This window comes from Triticum urartu, chromosome 2A (assembly GCF_056163025.1).
Source record: "Triticum urartu cultivar PI428250 chromosome 2A, HENAU_Tu73, whole genome shotgun sequence".
Taxonomy (NCBI): Eukaryota; Viridiplantae; Streptophyta; class Magnoliopsida; order Poales; family Poaceae; genus Triticum; species Triticum urartu.
The window spans coordinates 567,018,946-567,025,821 of record NC_141874.1 but is presented as its reverse complement, the minus strand read 5'-3'; positions in this window follow the sequence as shown (position 1 = coordinate 567,025,821).

Sequence of the window (6,876 nt, the reverse complement as noted above, 5' to 3'; positions counted from 1 at the left end):
GTATGAAATACATTCAAACTCAAGTTCACAAAAAAGTATTGCATTGGAAAACATATACAAGACACATATCTATCTAGATTATCTAATGGCCAAATCACATGCATATATACGGAATTACCGATTTCTTAGATTTCATATACATATAAATGGTAGAAATAAAATAAATTACATAGATTTAATTTAATGAAGGGCACCAACCCTGAGGTATGTATTTGATTTACACATATGCTGTAGCGATTTTCTGCACGTTAATGTTCATATAATTACATCTACCTCATATTCTATATTTTGCTTTTATCTACAATTTTGTCCTGGCTTTTGTAGTTGTGCTAGCCTTCGCAATAATTTGAGACACGGGTCATGTGTCCTAAACTTAGCTATGTCAAAGGTAGACATGACTGAGACATGCTCTAAGTATGCACGCATCTGTATATGTCCATTAAAAAGTCAAAATAAATACATCATAAAAAGAGAAATACAAGACTATACATAGTAGTGACGAGATGTCAAGTTACGTAGGATCCATTGGAATATCAATATTAAAGTCAGTGTTAATTGGAGTCTAACAAATGAAAAGTCCACGAGAATGTATAACCATGAGACAATTTTTTAAATGCATTATTCTTTATTACCCTTCCGTGGACCAATACTAATTATTTGGTACCAATATTCCAAAATTATTTTACTGCATGTTTACAAATATTACCTAAAACTAGAAGAACTATTGTTCAAATACTAATTTTGTGGTCTTTAAATTGCAGGCCCGTGCAAGTGCACGGGTTGACGACTAGTATATGCTAGTCGCTTGCTGCAGCTCCACCTCATACCTTTACCTTACCCATAAGCTTAAATAGTCTTGATCGCGAGGGTGTGAGATTGCTGAGTCCCTGTGACTCACAGATACTTCCAAAACAGTTTGCAGGTGCCGATGAAACAATGCAGATGACGCAACCAAGCTCAAGGAGGAGCTCGATGAAGATCTTGTCCTCTGTGTTGTTTCGTTCTAGTTGATCAGTAGTGGAGCCCAGTCGGGACGATCGGGGATCCGTGTAGCATTTGGGGTAGTCTTCTTTTATTTTGGTTCCGTAGTCGGACCTTGAGTGTATCTGGATGATGTAGTGCTTTATTCATGTAATTGTGTGAAGTGGCGAGTGTAAGCCAACTATGTATCTCTTTCCCTTATGTATTACATGGGTTGTGTGAAGATTACCTCACTTGCGACATTGCTTTCAATGTGGTTATGCCTCTAAGTCGTGCTTCGACACGTGGGAGATATAGCCGCATCGAGGGCGTTACAAGTTGGTAATCAGAGCCTTCCCCGACCTTAGGAGCCCCCTGCTTGATCGAATCGCTGGCGTTGTTGAGTCTAGAAAAATGTTTTGAGTCATTTAGAATTATATATATCGGAGAGTTAGGAATTCTTTTTACTCCTCAATCCCTTCGTCGCTCTGGTGAGGCATCCTGATGTAGAGTTTTGACTCTTCTCTTCTCAAATTTCACTAAAAAAAATTTAGGATCACGCGGGTATCTTGGAATCGTTCTGATGGTTTTGTGACGAGAACATTGTTCTTGGTGCCTCCTGACATTTAGGGGTTGTGGTAGTGTCCCGGGGAGTTGAGCTCCGAGGTGTTGTCGTCACAATTTTATCGTTGCAATTCTGGAATACCTGAGTTTCGCCGACATCGAAAATCTCTTTTATGCAGTTGTTGGTGAGATAACCTCGACGCCACCCAGTACTGGGGCGGGAGTTCGGGAGTATTGCCATAACTCGTATAACAGATGTGTTTCGAAGGTTGAGGTAAACGATTTCCGAAGGTTTCTTGGTTATGTGTTGAAGGATGGATACAGCTGGATGTAGGATTTGCTAGTTTTGGGTGAGATATTATGCTTCCCCTGTATCCCCAACACCTGATTGCATAACCGGAAAATTTCAGGAGTTTATAAGTGGGAAATCAAGTAGCTCTTAGGATATCTTTCCGTCAGAGGTATGATATGAAATTGGGGTTCGACGTCTAGTGGTACGCCTATTCACGGTTGGTTATACAGTGGTCGCGTTGTGTCTTAAAGAGTCCTTGGCTATGCCGACTCGGGGACGCTTCATATGTCATGTGCACTGCCTTGTACATGATGGTGCTGTACGATCGAGCCCGTGTAGGCCCCACCACGAAAACTTCGAACGAAATCTCTATCATATGTTTGTTCCGGCTTATTTCGCAAGCCAATCCTTTGTTTTATTTTGAGTTGTGGTATTCGAGTTGCTTCAATGTCAAGTGTTGATTCCATACCTTCCTCATATGGTGTTCTCATACTCCGATGTGAATACCAATCCTTCATGATAATCGAGATTGCATGTCAATCCTTTTTCAACCGGCGTGCTTCTCTTCAAGTGGATCCGATCATTTCAACATCCGCAAGATCAATTATCAGTTCTTCTCAACGGTGTTTGTTTCATCCGTCTCCAAGTTGCCTTTGTTTTTCCCGCCCACCCACCCTTTTTCCTCAAGGACTAAGATTTCTTTATCAAGTATCCTTTTATTCTTGTGAAGTCTCGCCATTCTTTTTCGTCAATATTCTTACCCGGTGGTTCTCGTGAAGATGCTCTACAAGTTCATCATTATTCGTTCTTTTCTTATTCGGTGGATTCAATTCAAGCTTTCGGTGTTGATCATATCTTTTTCCTCGTTTCAAATACCCTCTCATGCCGGTGCTCCTCATATTCATTCACTTCTCGCTATTCTATTATTCCGGAGTGCTGAAGATATCTCCAAGATTCGTGTTTCCACTCTGCTTTCATTCAAACTCTTTCGAGGATGTTATCTCCTTCAAGTCATTTAATTCAACTGGCGCAATCTCTCTTTTAAATTGTTCAATGGTGTATCTTTTGAGTGGGCCCTAACCCATAGGTCTTTCCCAGGATCTTACCTGACTCTTCTATTTTTCCCAGAGCTATCCTAAATTCTTTTGAAGTTTGACGTAAGTATGAATTATCATCAGTCAAATGCCTTTCTCCAAGATCTTTCAAAATATTTTCACCATTGGTTCAACTTTTCCATTCTTCTTTATTCCGGAGTATCTCGATAATTCTTGGTGGTGTTTCTCATCGTCATTCTCTACATTTGAAGACCGAAGAAGATTTTTCCTCTTAATCTTGCTCCATTCTCTTCAAGATTCATGGTTTTAGTTTGCTGCCATCCTCTCATAATTGGTTTTGATTGTGAGATTTCTTTTCACCCATCCGGAGCAATTCAAGAGTCTTCTCAGTTTGATTCTCCGAAGGCCATCATTTCGGGTTTATTCATTCTCAGCTTTCAGCTCTCATTCTCCAAATCTTACCGGTGCATCATTCAAATATTCTCTATTAAGTTCGTGATCTATTCGTCCTCTTGTATCTAAATTCTCTCAAGTGTCTTCGTTCATTTCATAATTCTTCCCGATGTTCCTTTATCTTTTCTTCGGCCATTTTAATTCTTATAGTGGTTCATTCAAGAATTCCCTTCCGTTGCTATTCTATTTATTCATTCGTTGTATCATCCTACCGCTGGTTCGTTGAAGACCTTCTCAAGTTTGATTTATTTCTCTCTTATTTTTTTTCTACGGGAATAAGTAGTATGCCAAATCCATTGTTGGTCATCAATTTAATTGATGAAGGATAAGCATAATGAAATTCTTATTCTTGTTTCATCCAAGTGATCTAATTTCCTGTTTTCCGGAGTGGTTCATCATTTCACATTCTCAGTTCGAGAGGCTTTATCTTTTCTTTCCCGGAGTTCCAAGTTCTCTCAATTATATCATCACGGAGATCCATCTAAATCATTACAAGGTTTCACCTTGTGTTTTCAACTTCCCTTTCTTTTCATCATCCTTTTGTTTACCGGAGTTCTTCATCAAGGTTCTACATGATGGTTCATCAAGGATTTAATTTCCTTCTCGAAGTGTTCATCAAGATTCTTTTCAAAAGGAGCTCAAGTTTCTTCATCTTGCAATCCGGAGTGCAATTCTTTCTACCGTATCATTGGAGGTGGTATTATGTCATTCTTGATAATTTGAGTTCATGTTTCATGATTCACATGTTATCAAGAATGAAATATTTTAAATCCATCAATTTCTTCTTTGGATTTATCTTGTGTCATGTTTCACCTAAAGCCTTCCCTAAGGGTTGTTGCTATTTATGGTGCTTATAAATGACCCAAGTTCTTCTTTTATCCTCCCGGTGAATTAAGTTTCTCGTCTTCTTGTTCATATCAATCCAATCTTGTTTTTCGTGAGTGGCAGGTTGTCAGCTTATGGTTTGAGATGTATTCCATAAGACCATATCAAGCTTATTCTTTTTTTGTTGGTTATCCAACAATTCCATTTCATCATTTGTTGAAAGCATGCTCTATCAAGATCTTTCTTCCTCCGTTCATGCCATCCCATTTTTTTCTTTTCTTCCGGAGGCCTTGTGATGTTGCTCTCTCCACTCATCATCTCGGATTGTGAAGATCATGTTCTTTTTGTGCTTATCCTTTTTAACCGGAGTGTTGTGTCTATCATTCCTCTTCTAACCGGACTCTCATCCCAGTGCTTTCATTTTTCCAAGCTCATATTCTTTACCTTCCATTTCCAACCGGAATGTTGTCGTAATTGATCCCTATCGTTCCTTGTACATCTCGTTTCTACCGGAGTGCTTGCATGTACTTCTTGTCCATTGCAACCCTTTTCTTATGTCTTTCAACCTATAAAGTTCTCGTAATGTTCTTTGTTCCTCTTTTCTAATGGAGTGTTTTCAACTTTGTTCATCTCCGTTGTATTCTTATTTCCAAATGTTTAACCTCCCAAGGTTCTTTGTTTTCACTTATTGGTCTAAGAATCAACTTTGTTTTACCTCTTCTCTTCCTCTTCCTTTTCCCTCCGGTGCCATCCTAGATCTCGGGACGAGATCCTCTCGTAGTGGTGGAGTATTGTAACGCCCCAAGACCAGAGCTTCAGGTGCCTTCCATGTTTTCCGGGTTTCGTCGTGTGTTTTGTTTTGCTTGTTGCATTCATCATGGCATCATGTGCATGGCATCATGTCTTCTTGCACCTCTTCTTTAAAACTCAACTAAATAAAATGCATAGATTTTTGATCTATTTAAATTGAGGGAACTCACCTGGTGATTTCTCTATACAACATATCCTCTCGATATTTAGAGAGCTATAGTAAATATTCCAATTATTTGGATTTACCGCAAACACACTTGCAATTTAAAACTCTCAGGTCTTTTCTGCTTCGAGTTGCTCCTCAAACCTTGCCATATATTCTTTCTTCACTTTCCGGAGTTCCACCAAAAACCTCAACATTTTTGGACACTTCTATAACCAAGTCCTAGTTCAAACCCATTTGAATTAAATTCAAATGAGTTTGAATTTATATCTTTCAGTCATGCCATTTCTAATTTTCTTGGGTCAAACTCATTTTTTTGACTCCGAGAAAAAATACCCTCCTGCTCAAGCTTCTTCCCTAACCTCTCTTTCTTTTCCTTCTCTTTAATCCTTTTCTGCTAAAGAGTTATGAGAGGGAAGAGATCCCAGCCCACCAGGTCGTTTAGGACCAGCTAGGCCATCCTTCACTTCAGCCCCGGCCCATCTTACTTCACGGTCCCAGGCCGGCCCAACCACCCTTCCAACCCTAACTCTCTCCCGATCTCTTTCGTCCCTCCCGTAGCGCCGCCACCTCTCTCCCGATCTCTTTCCTCCCTCCCGTAGCGCCGCCACCTCTCTCTCGATCTCTTTCCTCTCTCCTGTGCGCTGCCAGAGAGAGAACCGCAGCCTTTGCCCTCCCCATCTCCTCGATCCCCCTTGTCTCCCTCCAGCGCCGCTGCACACACAACGCAGGAGAGGGCGCGCCGACCGTCTTCTCCCCTGATCCCCTCGCTCCCTCTACTCTACCCCGCCCCCATCGCGCGCCCGTTCCCCCATGGCAAGCCCCAAGCTCCTCAGGAAGCTGTGCCGCCCGCCTCTGGACTCGGCTCCAACGGGATCCAGGCATCCCCGCGCTGGAGCGTCCCAGCATCGTTTCCGGCCCGGCGGCTGCACCGCGTCGCCCCCTTCCCGTGGCCGCCTGAGCTTCTTCACTGCTTCTTCTCTAGGAAGGCTCGAGCTCCCGCCACCATAGCACAAGGGAGGAACCCTGACACCCGCGCCTTCGGCCGCCTTGCGTCAGACGCCCCTGCCTCTTCGTCCCTGATGTGTGTCTCCTCTGCCGCCTCGCACGCCACCAACTCCGTCCCGAGCTCCCGCAGAAGCTCCTCCGGCCTCCCCGTCCTCTGCTTCGTCTCCTCGCGCCCCCGCCTTCTACGCCCACGCCGTCCTCCACCAGCAGTGTCGCCACCCTCGCCGGACCTTGTTCCTCAACCCGCAGCCATGGCATCAAGTTCGTCAAGCCGTTGCTCCGCCTCTGCCTCATTCGAGCGGAGAGGAGGACGCGCCTCTGCTCGCCCGCTATGACCAGTACCACGGCCCTGAATGGCTGTGAGTCGTGTACCTCTACGGCCAGTGTGTTTTGCATCAAGTCCGACTGCGACATAAACGACTACGCGATGACCCCGAAGGACTTGGGAGTCACCAAGTAGCTCTCCAAACGAATGGGAACGCCTACCATCGTCAATATCGAGAGTATCTCTATGAAAATGCCAAGTACCCCTCATGTTGGCAAGACCCGCAAGTCGGACCCCAAATGATCGACGTCTGGTGGACCGTGTACAACTACCGTCACCCCGAGGACGTTGGATTCGTTAAGTACCTCTCCGAAAACGAAACGTATACCGCTACCGCCATAAAAACGAGACCGACAAGTCTGAAGATGCAAGTACCTCTCCGGACCATGTACGATGACCGTCGCCGAAGACCCGTGTAACA